The sequence below is a fragment of the Dipodomys merriami genome, unplaced genomic scaffold (assembly GCF_024711535.1).
Source record: "Dipodomys merriami isolate MVZ:Mamm:240054 unplaced genomic scaffold, mDipMer1.0.p SCAF_2, whole genome shotgun sequence".
Classification (NCBI taxonomy): domain Eukaryota; kingdom Metazoa; phylum Chordata; class Mammalia; order Rodentia; family Heteromyidae; genus Dipodomys; species Dipodomys merriami.
In genome coordinates this window covers 9,908,971-9,926,273 of record NW_027203381.1, presented here as the reverse complement: position 1 = coordinate 9,926,273, position 17,303 = coordinate 9,908,971, and the positions used below count along the sequence as shown (strand labels likewise).

Genomic DNA, 17,303 nt, shown 5'->3' with positions numbered 1-17,303 from the left:
TAGGGGAAACACTAGGGCTCCTTGGCACAGTTCAAAACTTCACAAGTAAAGATCCAGAAACACAACAAATCAAATAAAGGCTATATAAATGGTATTGCACTAAACTGCAGAGTGTCTGCCTGGCAAAGAACATAGCTAGCAGGATAAATAGAAAGCACACAAATTGGGAGATCTTTACTACCTATATGTCCTCATTATCTTATTATGTAACTGTAACTCCTCTGTACATCACCTTGACAATAACATTAAATGAAAAAATATACTCTTCATCTGACTTATGTACATTACCTCTGCACATTACCTTTATAATAACAATAAAATATCTGAAAAATAAGAAAATTAAAAAGATTCATTCTATTTCATGGATTTGCCAATAGTAATTTGTTTTTTTAAATGATATCACTCTTCTTTACCAAAGGATTTTTAAATAATAACTTGACATAATCCATTAACCAAATAAAAACCAGGGAGAACTTTTAGTTCCTTATTACCTAAATACTAGTAAAAGAAGCCATCACTAGTAGTCATCAATGCAAAAGCCAAGTGATCTTCTTTATCTTTCTAATCCCAAGTATCTCTGCTGAAGCTTGATGGTATTTTTTTCTAGCTAGGTAGTATTTCCACATATTTTTGGTATCAATTAGTTGTGTAAGGGGATTTCATTATAACATATCCATTTATATATATGTTATATATATAACATATCCATATATATGGATATATATCCGTTTATATATAATCCATATATGTATATATATATATATATATATATATATTCCATCTTGATGTGAGTTGTCTCCTCCATTGCTATCCTCCCCCCTCCTTTCCTCTTCCCAAACTAATCTCAATTTTTCTTCTTCCATTTTTCTGCATGCAGATAGTTTTTAGGCTTTCTTGGGAGTGGTTTTCATGGAGATGATCTCCATATCAATGCAAGGTAAAAATATGACCACCCTTTAGATTGTAATCAAGAGATCCTCTTTCTGATCCATTAAATAACAAAGTGATTAATTTAAGCTACAAGATGTCCTGAACCAGTTAAGGTAGAGATTTCCCTCAGATTGTCCTCTACAGTTCCTAAAGGCCAGGTGAAAACTGACAACAGCAAAAAATAGAAGGCTCCAGAGAGTTTCCCTGTTAAACTGTTGGATCAATATATCTGTCATCTAACTTGCTAGAAAATATGAGAGCTCATAAATCTTAGGTATCATAATTACTCTCTTAACACCAGTCTATGATCTCAAAGTAGCCACTATTTAATTGCCTCTAGGTTAGAACAGCAGTGTCTATGAATGGAAGGAGTAGATTTCCCTCATTTCTCTCCTAATTCCTAACTAGAATCCTTTTGTCTTTTCCCACTCTCTGTGACAGCAGCAGTCCAGTGCTCTGAGATGAACAGCAGAAGACAGTGCAACAAATTAATACAAATGAAGTCATTCCTGAGTGACTCCATCTGCTTTAGAAAAAAGGCTCGGACAACAATGTGGCCAAGATCCAAATAATTAGGCCTGACTCCAAATGAAGGCACACAGGTAACTTATAGCTTCATTAACTCTCTTCAAGAAGGCAGACATCCAAAAACTAACCTTAATAAAGGCAGCATATGATCCATTGACAATCTGCTTGATATTAAAAAATGAACTTTGTTTTTGCAACGTTGCATGAGCAGTAGGCAAATAACATATGCAACTCAAAACCTATAGACGAAGGCATGAGGTAGCATCCTGTATGCCAGTCTTGAATTTTGGAGAACAAAGCCCTTAAGTTTTGTTTACAGAATTTAATCAAAAGCATTAATAATCTAGCAACTAAGAAAGGCACATAAGGTGTCTGCAAGTGTCTTTTCTCTGTAATCAACAGGAAGATTATTAGGTAATAACAAACGTTATTCATCTTCATAATGGCTAAATGACAGCCGGTTTAAAAATAACAAATGACTACTCCTCATTGACTATTACAGGGTGAACATGACCTTCATGTGTTTTAAGCAAACAAGTCTTCTTTTCAAAGACTTCAGGAGTCCTTTAATTGATAATGATGAGATGTTTTATCTTTACCAAGGGAAATCAAACCTCTTAAGATGCTGTTTAAGATGAGATCATTTTATCCAACCCTTTGAGTTAGAAAGGACCCTGAAGGTTTCTTGCTAAGTTATTTTTTCATAAACAAGGTATTAATGAACCACAGATGTAATTAATTATCTGTCTATACAAAATATAAAAATGTTTCCAGTTTTTTTCTTCCTGATTTGTCTACTGTGGATCAGTGGCTGTCCAATTACAGGCCCAGACACAAAATATAATAAAATTTGAGGATCTTAAATGTTAATTTTAAAATATTATTCTTATATTCTGTGAGTACAAGCATTGTGCACCTCTTACTACTTTAGATAACAGGGCTTCAAGTGAATTCTGTCTCTGGCTTCTCAACAGGCAAGACAGTCATCACAAGTACAATGTACAAATGTCCCTCAAAGTACTTCAGCTTTCCACCCTTCCCAGTCAGTACTTCCAACAATGTATCAGGATGGCTTGCTTGAATGTGACATAATTTTTATGAAATGAAGATCAATCATAGAGGAGAGCCCTCAAGTTGGCCTTCTGACACATGGTCAAGCAACAGAGCAGCTACTGTCACTGTTTCCACTGTCTCAGGACCCATACACAAATGTGGCTATAATTCCCCTGCAATATTTGAAGTCAGAGCCCTCACTGTGGTAAAAAGAGTAATGACCCTCTCAAAGATGCCCAGGCCCCAACAACTTACAAATATTTCACTGTAATAGCTAAGAAACTTGGTAGGTATGATTACACTTAATAATCCTTAGAGGAGAGGAAACTGGAGTGTATCTGTTGAAGGTAGAGGAAAGAACCACAAGCTAAGTGTTGTAGGTAAAGTCTAGAAGCTGGAAAAAGCCAAAGAAAATGATTCTTCCTTGAAGCCTCCAGAAGGAAAAGCTTACTGACACCTTGGTTAGTCACTGGAACTTACATTTTGTATTGCTAACATCCAGAAATGGTAGATAATAACTTGGTCTTGTTTTACCTCATCAAATTAGCAACAACTTGTTGCAATAGCTATGGGAAATGCGTATACCTGTGTCTTAGGATTCAATAGTTATCCACTGGCTGATACTTGTGATGGCAAAGCATTACTCTTCCTGAAATACGACTGTCACTATTTATATATATATAACAATACTTGAATATTATGAAATAATTTTTTTAGCCCCAAATTAAGCTAGTTGCTTCTTTTCTATCTTTCTATTTCAGGCATATATTTCTAAGAATAGCCAAACTTCCATTTGGATACTAGAGCTTTTCATAATTAATGATGTTTATCAGCTAGATTAGATTGAGAAATGCCTACCAGATTAGTAAAACACACTTTTGATTGTGTCTGCGAAGGTGTTTTCAGAGATTAACTCAGGGGAAGAGAGGCCCCCTGAACGAGCTCAGCAGTACTGTACAAAAAACAATAAAGGAGAAAGCCAGGAGTGCAGGCATCCTCTTTCTCTTCTTCTCCGTCACTATGATGTGTGCTGCTGCTTCACCATCCCCTCCTGGCCATAACCCAAACCAGAAGACCTTAAGTTTTCTATGCCAGGTATTTTGTTATAGCAGTAACAATTCTGACTAACTCAGAAAACTGGTACCAGAAAAGTGAGTCAGAAGCCTTTGCAACTGGTTTGTGGAAAGAATTTGGAGACGTTGATGCAAGAAACCATAAAATTCTCTAAGCAAAGCTTACTAAAAAATTCTTAGGCACTTAAGACCAGAAAGCTGATAGAAATACACAGTAAAAGCAGTAATCATAAGGTTCTGGATAGAAACTAAGACTCTATAGAAGAATTTGTGGTGTTACATCTTGACAAATAATTTGTCTGCTTTTCATTCAATCCTGGATACTGATACTGAATTTCAAAATTATGGCTTAATTAATCTGGTAGATATGGCTGACTACTTTAAGACACACTGACAATGAGAATTGTGAACAAAAAAGGTTTTTAAAAAATTGCAGTTTGTACAGGAAAGAGGTTTATATAAATTTGGAGGCAAGGAAAGTGTAGTTGTCAAAGATATTAAGGGGATAATTAGGTAAAATTACTAGCATTTTTGCTTTTATTTGGATATTAAATATGGTTTAAGGGGATATGTCAGAATGTTAAGTTGACAAGAGATGCATTTGTGATGGTGAATTTTCTTTGCGAATCTGCTTGGATTAAGAAATGTCTAGGAGATTAGTAAAGCACACCTTAGGATGTATTTGTAGAGGTATTTCCAGAGACCATTAGATCACAAGAGCATAGAGCTAATCAATGGCTTAGTCCGTCAACCAAATGAAATCTGACTACACTGTTGGGAGGTGGTGGAGCTGTGAAGGTAGGACCTGGTTAGGGAAAGGGGATTACTAGAGGTGAGTCTTTGAAAGATGTTTCTTGCCCTGGATCCTTCCTGCCTTTGCTCTGTTTCCTGGCTGCCATGAGTTCAACAGTTCCACACCATCACACCTTCCCTATATGATGTCCAGCCTACTATGGACCCTTGAAAATGTAAGGCAAGTGGCTGGGGAAGGTGGCTCAGTGGTAGAGTGCTTGCCTTGCATGCCTGAGGCCCTGGGTTCGATTCCTTAGCACCACATAAGCAAAAAGAAAAAAGCCAGAAATGGCACTGTGGCTCAAGTGGTAGAGCGCTAGCCTTGAGCTGAAGAGCTGAGGGATAGCGCCCAGGCCCGGAGTTCAGGCCCCATGACCGGACCAAAAATAAATAAATAAACAAACAAATAAATAAATATAAATAAATAAAATGTCACATAGATTTTTTTAAAAAAGCAAAGAAACTGTGAGGCAAGAATTTTTCCTCCTTTAAATTGTTTCCTTGGGTATTTTGTCTCAGTGATGAATATGTGATTAATACTATCCTCATCTATTATAAGAAACAAGTATTTTCTCCACATATAGGCTAGAGACTTTATATTTTAAGCCTGGATTTTCTCTTCTGTAAACTGACAGGGTCAACATAATGGCCTCCAAATATCTTGCTAGCTCTGAGTTCCTAGGTGGTAGCTCACTCACATCCAACTAATTAGATATAAAGAGTCTTCACCTGAGTCTAGTATTGTACAGATGTGTACACTATTACTGTATTTGGAAGCAAGCTTTCTTTCATATTTTTATTTGATAATAATCTTGATTTTTTTCACTTTGATTCTCATTTCCTCCAAAAGGAAATTTTAACTACAAATTACATTTTTTGTGTTTTTTAAAAATCATTGATCTGCCCTTTTTTCTAGAATTAAGTACATACATTGATTTTGTAACATGGTTATGAAATAATCTTCATAAATCAGCTAATAGCCAAACAGTGGTTCAAACAAATGCAAAAGATGTCTCAGATCTTCAAAAAGAACTAATGTGCCTGTATTTCCAAAATGTGATACAATGCAAACCAACACATACAAATGAAAGCATCTTTAAAAGTCTTCCTGAATGCTCAGGATGAATTGAGAGATTATCACCCTGAAGTCTGACTTTTTACGTGGATTTATTTAAAGGGGCATGCCAGCAGGGAGATAGAGAAGGAATAGTTTTCTGATGCAGCTTTGGGCACATAGTTTAAGTTAACGAGACATGGCAAGAGCAGGTGGGTAATTTGATGTTCACACACTGTAATGGGCCAAAGGCTAATTACTATTCAGTGTAAAATGAACATAAAAGTAGCAATTATGCCTTCATCCTAGTGGATGTGATATATTAAAAGCTATCAGCTTCAACTTTTGTAATAACAGCTTTTGTCTGTTTGTATGAGGACATTCAAAACTAAGATGGATATTGGAAAGGGGAGCTCTATGACTTCATACAATAATAAACACAGGATTCTCATGCTCCCACCCCTCTGATGCTCTGTAGCTCACAAGTGTCATATGTAAAGTGTCATATGCTTTCTTTCCTAGCTGTGAAATACTGCCAAATTAACTGTTTGCATGAGGATTTTTCTCTTACCAACTCCTCATGTCACCTGTGACCTACAAATAAAGTTTACAGGTGGAAGTTTCTACCACCATGTCCAGGCTGTCGGATTTGAGAAGTGCCAGCTGGCTGAGTTTGGAGTCCATTTTCTTCATCATTGCCAAAGATAATAATTTCATCATTTCCTCTTCATCATTGCAAAGCACATGTAGAAGATAAAGGAAAGACAATGAGCAAAGTTTAAAGTTGTCAGTATTGCAAAATATGTCATGGTTGAGACCAGTATGCAAACCACACATACAACTGAAAGCATCTTTAAAAGTCTTCCTGAATGTCCAGAATGAATTGAGAGATTATCACCCTGAAGTCTGTGACTTTTTCCATGGATTTATCTTAAGGAGCATGCCAGCAAGGAGATCGAGAAGGAACAGTTTTCTGATGCAGCTTTGGGTACATAGTTAAGTTAATGAGACATGGCAAGAGAAGGTGGGTAATTTGATGTTCACACACTGTAATGGGTTCTAATAAAATGAAAATCCCAAGCTATAAGGAAAGAATGCTAGACATAAATTATAAGGAATTCTTATTCTAACTTGGAGAAATGAAAATAACTTCACCTTGTCTGCCAAGATCCTGTATGTGTAAGATACGCCTGGTTGGTGAGTTCCTCATCTTACATTAAAGCACTACTCATACAGGCAACCTTGACACCACTATCGTTCTCAGTGCTCTCTCTCAGACTGTTCTGTGATAAATCTGCTTTCCTGATGGCCTGCCACTGCTTTATAGATAATTCTCTTTCTTTCTCTTTCAGTACCACTTAGAGGGACCAGGCAGCTCCAAGTCAGCTCCAGGGATGAGCAGCCCTGGAAGCAAAGGTTGATAGTTCCATGATTTTTCCATGCACTCTAGGATCAGGTACTTGCAGATATTAAGACACTTCATATGAACAACCAACTCCTTTAAGATCTGAGTATGGCAATATATTACAGTAATAAACAACAATTCATTTACATATATACTCACTGCCATATCTTTCACTTAAGGAAGCTTTAATTTTTAAACATGATAATTTTTAATGGAGAAAAAGTCATGCTGCTCATGCTGCAATCCTAGCTACTCAAGATGCTAAGATCTGAGGATCGTGGTTCAAACCAGCCCAGGCAGGAAAGTCTGGGTGAGACACTTATCTCCTATTAGGTACCAGAAAACCAGAAGTGGAGCTGTGGCTCAAAGTGGTAGAGTACTAACCTTGAGCATAAAAGCTCAGGGACAGCACCCAGGCCCTGAATTCAAGCCCTGTGACTGACAAAAGAAAAAAAAAACAGATGTCAAATTAATAAAGGGATTTTACCCACGTTATTCCTATTTTGCTTCCATCTACATTTCTGTAAAACTTGGTTTTGATTTGTAAGACTTTGGTTTTGATTTTTAAGAGTCCAACTGAAACAGACTAAAAGAGAGACACTTTAGTATTTCTTACTCCAAAATCATTTAGGGATTTCAAGGTACATCTTTGGAACTGTGATTTTGGTTTAAATGGCACTAGAAGAGATGGCCTGGAACAGGCTATCTCTGTTTTTGAGTCTACCCACCAAACCTCCTTGCCAAATGACTAGAACCATTGTGAAGCTTCCGAGGTGCTGACCTTTCAAGAACATATTTCAGTATGAATTAAGCTGGAAAATGTAACAACCCTAGGAGCTTCTCAGAAGATAAATCTGAACCTCCCTATTCTTCTAACATATACAAGACATATTGAGAGGGTTATAAATTCATCTACAGTGCAAATTTTATCTTAGTGTCATGCATTCTAGTCTATAGGTGATATAATCCAGTATTAATTTTCATGGGAATACAAAAAATAATTCTTTTGATGACAAATTTATATTATATAACAATAAACTCAGTTTTTGAGGAAAACTTTATTTCTATATATATTACAAGGCACCTCAATCACCAGCCCCAACTCCTTTGTTGCAATGACTTAAACCGCAAATATTTATGACTTTCTCTCATTCCTTAAGTAATGATTTTGCTCATCAAGACAAAGCTGGAGACCAGGCAGCTTCTATCAGCTTTCCTTGTCCAAATAGGTTGTATGGCTTTTCTTTCCATTACTGCTCTAAAATTTGTCTGATACAGGCTTACTGTATCACACATTCTTAGGTTGCATCCTGATTTTATGTATCTTTGCCTGCTAAGGTTACTGATGGGTTTTTAATGTAAATATTCTGCCTTTGCCATGAAAAGAGAAAATTACAAAGAGGACAGGAAATATTGAATGTAAATAAGCCTTTCTTACCTCAGCTAATGCTACATTTCTATAGTCTAGTAAATGTACTGATATCAAAGTAGGATTAATGTCAGTGATCCACTGAAGACTGCTAATCTGAAGCAAAACAATAAAGCAAAGACGAGAAAATACAAATGATTCTTTTGACTGCTGGTATTGCTTGCTTTCCACAAGAATTCACAGATCTAAGTTTTGCCCTGCTGATAGGCACACGGTTGTGGAGCTATTACAATACAAATGATAGAAATTAAAAACCAAACAAAAATTATAACATGGGAAATGACCTAAATGTCAGCAACAATACTGTTCCCACAAGTTAAAAGTACTGGAGGGTTCACCATGCCTTCTAAGAAAGCCCCGGACTAGCCTAGTAATCAAAAGCCAGGTCAAATATTCAGGTGAATCAGAAGTGAAGTCAAGGGGAAATATGCTCCACACCAGGGCTCAGCAATGTGTCGTATTATCATCAGTACTATGGCCTGCAAAGCCAAACTATTTACTGTTAGGTCCACCCAGGAAAAATGTCCGCTTCCCTGTTGGCACGAGGGAGGGAGGGAGAGTGGGAGGTCCCCCAGGCTCTAAGGACTTCACTCTTACCACAACTCCTCCCTGTCCTCTCCTTATGTAGCAGTCTCATCATTAGTTCCACCCCTTTTCTCCCCTTTCCCCCTTGCAGCCTTTCCCTTGAACCCTTCCCCCCCCCACACCTCCATCTTGTGCAGGGTAGGTGTGTTCTCCATCTCAAAAAACTCTTTTCTGCCAGAACCACGTGGCAATCTCCTTTCGCTGAACCTTGTATTTACTACATGGACTCTTCTCCCCCTTGTTCTAAACCCTCAAACACAAATGTGGTAACAAGTTAATGTTTCACCTTAGGATGCTTTGTAGTACTGCTGGAAATCAAGAACAGTCTGCAGATTCCAATCATGTATGACCACCAGGTCTATGTGTGACTATACTTTAGTGAGTAACCCCAAAATAGGCATTGGGATGAAAGTTTCTGTGAGCGATTTTTTTTTTTTTGGTCAGTCATGGGGCTTGAACTCTGGGCCTGGGCACTGTCCCTCAGCTCTTCAGCTCAAAGCTAACACTCTGCCACTTGAGCCACAGTACCACTTCCAGTTTTCTGGGGGTTTATTGGCAGTAAGAATCTCATGGCCCTTCCTCCTTGGGCTGGCTTTGAACCACAATCTTCAGATCTCAGCCTCCTGAGTATCTAGGCTTATAAGCGTGAGCTACCAGCACCCAGCTCAGAGTGATTTTTATAAGGAATGTACCAAAGCAGGAATGGGCAGCAATGAAGAGAAGCAAACAGATTTCAAATTAAGGCAGCAATGTTTGATTCTAAAATAAATACAAGAGAGCAACTTACACTTTAGAGTTGGTCCTACTGTCACCAGACACAGGTGAGGATTAGTGCAGTTGCGCTTTATATGTAGAAACTCTTCACTTCTTTGATCACCGAAAGAATTTCTGGACATGTCACTATGGTAAGAAAACTTGATGGAGCTTGAGTAAGTATACAAGCAGGCATAAAAACAGACAGAAGGGCAGGAGCACACTCTAATAGAGTATGGGTACATTCACAGGGGGATGGAGACACACACACCGCTCATTGGCTGTTGGGTTATTTATATGATAAGGCAGGGGTCTGACTTCAAAGTTATACAAAGATAGGTGTTTCATCTTTGCTCTAATCATTCCTGGTGTTGTTTTCTGAGTTTCTGGATGTTTTGATTTTTTTCCTTCCTGCCATAAAACAGATCCTCATCCTTGACATAAGGAAGGTGCTTAGGTTTTAGGGAAGCATTTTTCTCAGAAAGGCATATATCCTGTCAGACAACTGTTAATTTGGGGGTAAGGAATGCATCTTTCAGGAAGGAATGCATCCTGTTGTCTCTCTTTGGAGCAAAGATGGCACATCTATGCTTCTAAATACAGTATTTCTGAGTTGCCTTCACCAGGCCTCAGTTTCCTTAAGTAATCCTGCTTCATTTCCCCTAAAATGACTTTGGTCCCTTTCTCTTAAGGGAAGTACATGAAGGAATATCTCCTGTATTTGCTGTAAGCTGAGCTTAAAAGGATCCTTCACACCCATTCCAAGGGACCATGAAGAGGCAGGCAGGCACATGAGAAAGATTATTACAAGGTTTATTAGAGGAGCCATATTTCCCTAAGAGGGAGCATATGGCACCTGTCCGTCTGGGGGCAGGAAGTATGGTAGATGGGTGGTCAGGTGGGTCTGGGTAGAGAGAGAGAGGAATCAGCTGTATGGCGGGAACTCCAGGGCTAAGAGGAGCTCAGGTTTGGGTGGAGCTGAGGACCAATGTTGGACATAATACTGATAGACCACACCTCATTTTTCCCTAGTCTATCTGGCTTCACTACCTTTAGGCAAATATGATGGACTTACACATTCATGCACCAATTACTGGTTGGGGAAATAGGGAGGTGGATATAAACTTTTGTTCCAGTTTGCTCTCTGGGTATAGAGACCAATAAGCCAGCCCTATCACAACAAGGCGGGGCAGGTATCAGAAGCAAGCCACAGATATGACTCATTAGAAACAAAACTCACTAAAGTGGCCAATAAGCATAGGAGCCAACAGGCCAAAAGAACACTGATGGATCTAGATGGAACACAGACAGAGGATTCTAATTATGCATGACTAGTGTATTCAGAAGGATTCAGTGCTGAATGACAAAAGATTAACTCTATGAGCAACATCATCAAGTTTATCTAGATCCCTCTGCCCCAGCTCAACACAGTGAAACATCTCTATCCCAGGCATAAAGCCAAATGATGATGATGATGATGATGATGATGATGATGATGATGATGATGATGATGATGGTTAGCACTAAGTATACCAAGACTTTGGGGTGTATCCTTTTATTTAGCTCTCATGCAGTCTGCCAAGTTAGCATCATTCTCTCCCCTCCCCCAATTTTTTAATGGATAAAGGACAGAAAACTCAAAAGGGTAAGAAGAACAATAAAATACAAACTGGTTTTTTAAAACTAAGTTGTTATTGTGAAAATACTGTACAGAGGGGTTACAATCACATAGCAAGGTAATGATTACATTTCTTCTCAAGCGTTGTTGCCTCCTTCTTTGTTTTTTCCCTACTATCCCTTCCCTCCCATCTCCACAACGACATCCTCCCAACCCCAGTCCCACCTAAATTGTAAAGTTCGTTTTTTTGACACAGCAATGGGTCAACCTGTATCCCTATTTAAACAATTTGTTTTTTCCCTTCTGCTCCCCAAATTATACCAATATCAAATACAGTGAAAACAAGGGTTATACCATGGGGAAGGGACATACTAAGCAACACAAAAATCAAGTGGTACCTTATAAATACGTTCAAACTGCTTTTTAAAAAAACAAAACAAAAATAAAAAACAAACTATGACCCCTACCCCAAATAATGGTCCAAAGAAACTCACAGAGAAGTCAGAAGAGATTAAAATTGGGCTCCTACCTGCTCCACCCCAAAATCCTTAGTATTCCCACTCTAACAATTGGTCAAAATGAAAGAATGTGATTAAAACAAGTAACTTTATAACCTAGTATAACAGAAAACCTCAGCGTGAGAGCAAGGGATAGGAAAAGATAGTTTAACCTTATCATTTAAGAGAATGCCATAAATAAAGGCAACTAGAATGGGCATATGTGCTTTGGAACCATGTCCTCTCAAACACTAAAGTGCATCTAAATCACCCAGTGAGTGCACTGGAATGCTTATTTTTGAGGCAGGATAAATTGAGGAAAATAAGGCCTGGTGAAAACAACTCAGAAACATGGTATTTAGAAACATCCAAGCACTATCTTTGCTTCAAAAAGAGACAACAGGATGTATTCCTTTCTGAAAAATGCATTTCTCATCACAAGAATTCACATTTGTTTGGCAGGATACATCTCTTCCTGAGAGAAATGCTCCCCCAAAATGTAAACAACCAAAATGGTAAACAAGAGCCAGGAACTTAGAAAGGGTAATAACACCAAGAGTGATTGAGAGCAAAAATAAACTCCTATATTTTCCTATCTTTAAGTCGGACTCCTGACCTTTACCTTATAAATATCTCTAAAAGCCAAAGAGCTGTGTGTCTCTCCTTTAGAACATCAAAACTCTGCTAGAATATGCCTCTGATTTTCTGCATGCCTGTTTGTCTGCATGCCTACTTGCTTGTTTGCTTGCTCACTTGCCTATTCAATAAAGCTCCATGTTTTCTTACCATTATGACTTGTCCAGAAATTCTTATTCCATGATCAAAATCAAGGACCCTAATTGAAGAGTCCCTCCTTTTAAAGGGAAACATCACCAACCTTCACCTGCATCTGGTGATATTCCCACATCTGGCTCTCAGAGAGTCTGTTTCAGTTGTGTCTGGGTAAGACCAGGAATCTGAATTTCTTACAGGATATCTGAACTAGGCCCATTCATAGGATGCATTTTGAGAAACTGTTTCCAAGAAATGGATAAGAATAACGAAAATAAACCCTTTGATTCAAAACTTTCTATCTTACCTGGAATTCTGGAGATTTTTTACAAAGAAAACCATCCTGTCATGAATGATGAGTGTTCTTCTGAATAGGTAGGTGAGTTATCCACATATGCTTCTCTGTATCAATCTACTCACTATTCTAAATTTAGAAATTAAAAGTTACTTTCTGATATCAAGTACAGTAGACAAGATCCAGAAATATTCTTGAATGCAAATATGTTCACTAAATCCATTTGATTTCCTTTTTTATTTGGTTTTGTTTTTTCAGAAATTTCAAGATGAGTAGGCGGAATAACAAATTTGATTTGTTGGCCAAGATCTATTTTAGGGTAATCAAACATCTGTCTATTTTAAATTATTTTTTAAAAAATAAATTTCAGTAGCTACAAGCTTCTTCTCATGTTATTATAAAGTACCATCAAATGGTACAGTAATTAGCTAACTGCCCTGTGATTTTTCTAGGTGACATTCTGAGTAATAAATTGGACAGGGTGGGGGAAGATGTGAATCCAAATATTAAATAAGCTATTTATATTTATGCATTATGTAAAAAACATATTCAGTTAAAATGCCCATGTTTGGCTTTGATTCCAAAGTCTTTAAAAACTATCTTACAAATGTTGTTATATTTGAATATTATAAGGATAGCTTGATAATGCCAAGTAAATTCATAGTAAGTTAATAAACATGATTGATTAAGAGTGCTTCTCATTAAATAGCAACTTGTCACAGGAAGGGTAACTGTGGGTTTTTTTTTCTTTTTTGTTTCTCTTCCTGAATCATTCTAGTGTGGCCTTCAAATGTTGATCAGAATAAAAGTACATGTCACTTCTCTGTCTAGGATTTCAGAATACTTTCCATACATTAATGATGGAGACTAACAATGTTCTCTGTAAGGAAAGCAGCAGGAAAGGGAGTTGAGAAGGCAATGAGGATTGGAATGAGTGGACAAGACAGTGGTAAAAATGAAAGGAGAAAGAGAGAGAGGGGAGGAGAGAGAGAGAGAGAGAGGGAGAGGAGGGAGAGGAACAGGGAGAGGGAGAGGGGGAGGGAGAGAAAGGGAGAGGAGGGAGAGGAACAGGGAGAGGGAGAGGGGGAGGGAGAGGAAGAGGGAGGGAAGGTGGGTAGGAGAGAGGGTTGCAAGCAACCACATGGTCTGTAAAGGAAGACAAAAGGAAAACATGTCACCAGATGGCAAGTAGGGCAACAGCGGCTTACAGCCGTTAGAAGCAAAAGCATTTTCTGTAATTTCTGATAGTGTATTTCTGTGTAAATATGGTGATGAAGCCTCTTTTGACTGGCTTTAGCTTTTGTGATTCAAGAGGGCAACTTCTTTGGCAGGACAGCAGGCAAGATCCCACAGGGACAAAGTGGGCTTTGGGTAATAAAGAAATCCAACAAAAGCAACAGATGAAGACCACTGATACTGAAATGCTACAGAAGATGTCATGCTTTCTAGAACAGAAATTTGCAAGACCTTTAAGATAGAAACCAGACTTTGCTTTCACTAGTTCCTCACTCTACCTTTAAGAAGTGACCACTTTCAGATGTGACCCTTGAAATAACACTCCATGTTTCTTCTGAGGCCTTCTGTAAACTTAACCTTTTCAGCTATCTGACCAAGCCAGTGGTTTGTTGTGGTGGTTTTGGGGTTTTTGGTTTTTTGGCAACTTTGATATGTAATAAATTAAACCTTGGTAAACATGCCAGCAAAAGGGAAGTAAGTTTATAGAGCAACGAATACTAAAATAAACATTGAATACCTTTATACTTCTATGTAGAAATATCGTAAGTACTTCATCTTATTTCTATTTGCAGAGTTGTGTACTTTAGAAGCATTCATAGTTTCATAAGAAATATTACCCAAATCTAGCAAATCAAAATTGTTTAGAAAATAGAAAGGTTGAATAGAGGACTTCTCTTAAGAAATATGCAGCTTTTTATTTTAAAATGCTCAGTAATGCCTTGGTTGATTGAAATTGCTAATCAAGATAAGAGATGTATGATTCAAGCAATTACAGTGCAAATATAGTTTCTTATTTTCAAGATGCACACTGGATGCCTAAGCAGGATTTTAATAAACCTTTTAAAATAGTTCACACCTTAGATGTTTAATTATTCACTATTTCTTCTTCCCTTTTTTCTCTGTCACTATCACATGACTACCTAACTATACGTTCTAGGTTATTTTCTTACTCCTGACATTTTAGAAAATTGGTATTTGGTGCATGAACATATGAATGTTGGAAGGAAGGATGGGGGATAGATGGATGGATAGATAAGTAAACAGATGAACAAATAAGCAAATGAATGAATGTTGTTAAGGCACAGACTCTGAGATGGAGATCTGTGTGAAGAGATTTACTGGAAAGTATTTCATATTTGAAAAATGAAGGAAGGAAACAGAGCAAGCCTGTAATCCTAACTACTTGGAAGGCAAAATCAGAGATCCAGTTTCAAAGCCAATCCAGGCAAAATAAGTTCACAAGACTCCATCTCAACCAATGGCTGGGCACAGTGGTATGCATGTGATCTTCAGTGACATGGAGAAGCCTAAGTAGGAGGATCTCAGACAAGGCCTGCCTGGGCATAAAATGAGAGGCTATATCAAAAACAGCCAGTGAAAAAGGAGGCCGGAGGAGCGGCTCAAATGGAAGAGGGTCTTCTAACTAGCTCAAGGCAAGGTCAATTCCTAATACTGTCAAAAGCAAAAAAAAAAAAAAAAAAAAGGTAAAGAATGTGGGACAGCAAGGGAAGAGCTAAAGACTAACAGTATAGTCTTTCCTCCCCATTCTCCTCCTCCTGTTCCTTTTGTTCCTCCTTTTCCTTCTCCTCCTTCTCCTTTTCCTCCCTTCTTCCTTTTTATTTTATTTTATTTGGCAGTACTAGATGTTTTCTTGGCAAGCTCTCTACCACTTGAGCCTTCCCCTCGTCATCATTTCTTAAGTTTTTCCAATAGGGTCTTATGCTTTTGCACAAGCCAAACTCAGACCATGATTTTTTTTTTTAATTCTGCTTCCTGAGTAGCTGGGGTTAAAAGACTGTGACATAGTCTTAATAGAGATTTCTTTAAATTTCTAGAATAGATCTGGAGCTAAAATAGTTTGTTTCCCTAGGTCAAGGCAAACAACAAAACTTACATAAACCAACAAGGAAAAGCACATGACTGAACAATAAGGATAAATGCCAGATGACGGGGGCCAAGACTCCCAGAAGATAAGAGTTCTTTAGTGCTTGAAGGCAGAATAGCATGGCACAAATAGCATTCCTACAGTATCTTTAGAAATAACCTGGTCATAGATGAACCCAATGTCACTGCAAGCTACCATTCCATGACATCTCTCAAGGATCCCAATGCAATCTGTGCACTTAAGATCCAGTAAATATAAAACAAATACCATTATCACTCTCCAATTGACTTTTTTTTTTTTTTTTACAGTTCAGGGGCTTGAACACTGGGCCTAGGCACTGTCCTTGAGCTCCTTTTGTTCAAGGTAAACAATCTACCCCTTGAACCACCATGCCACTTCCAGCTTTTTTTTGAGTAGTTTATTGGAGGTAAGAGTCTCAGGGAATTTCTTGCCTGTGCTAGCTTCAAATCACAATCCTTAGATCTCAGCCTCCTGAGTAGCTAGGATTACAGGTATGAGCCACTGGCACCCGGCTTCAATTGACTTAAATAAAAGCTTGGCATGGTACATGGTTTTATCTTTGCCAAAGGTCTGAATGAAGTGTACTATGTTGCTGCAAGGGACAGGCATAACATTGTAAACAAACTACAAAACAGTAAGACAGACATTCACAGGCAGCACTGAAGTCTTTCACTTTGGAAAGTAAATAGGAAGTACCTATAGGTTTAACCAGAATTTTTTTTTAAAGAAACAGCTGGAGGTCTAACCTGCTTATTCTTTTTTCTTTATGTATGTGTGTGTGTTTTATTGTAAACATACTGTACAGAGGGGTTACAGTTACATGAGTAAGGTAATAACCTACTTCTTAAGTGAATATCAAATTCTCAAAACTCTGAACACAACCACACAATGTCATTCTGGTAAAGAACACTTGTTTGCTTGTAAGGTCATGTAACAATGAAAACACAAATCAGGATAACATTATTTGCTGCCTTGCATACACAATCCCTTGCCATTGGAAACAGCTTATCAGTTGTTCCCATATTCTAAAGATTATGGACCACCAAAAGTGAATTATGAATTATCCAGACTATCTAAGCATGTATCTTTAGTAATCAAAAGATTGTGATTTTAATTTTTATGCAATGTTTTATAAATTATCACAGTTGTAAGTAATCTTTGCTTACTATCAATCCACTAATGGCCGTGAAGCTCCTCATACCTCTCAATAACCTCAAAACTCAGATGGATACTCAAGAATTATTAAAGGCTAAAAGAAAGGGTTTGCATCTTTAGCTGACAGAAGTACTTCTAGTTTAAACTATAGGTCTAGTTTACCTAAGGCCAAAGAAAGCTGTGTCTCTCCCCACAGAAGATGGACATTTTACAGTTTATGTTG

The 17,303-nt window shown here is 37.8% G+C and overlaps 2 long non-coding RNA genes across 2 annotated transcripts in view; both read right to left on the bottom strand.

The window, feature by feature from the left end:
• The window catches only part of LOC138831951 (uncharacterized), a 651,402-nt gene that overhangs the window by 287,489 nt on the left and 346,610 nt on the right, over window positions 1–17,303 (bottom strand). The window lies entirely within an intron of this gene.
• The window catches only part of LOC138831952 (uncharacterized), a 41,746-nt gene that overhangs the window by 5,342 nt on the left and 19,101 nt on the right, over window positions 1–17,303 (bottom strand). Inside the window, exons 3-5 of the long non-coding RNA XR_011373465.1 lie at window positions 12,796–12,912; window positions 9,637–9,749; window positions 6,002–6,155 (exon numbers count right to left, since the gene is read on the bottom strand). This is a non-coding gene — a long non-coding RNA (uncharacterized lncRNA). The remainder of the gene's footprint in view (window positions 1–6,001; window positions 6,156–9,636; window positions 9,750–12,795; window positions 12,913–17,303) is intronic.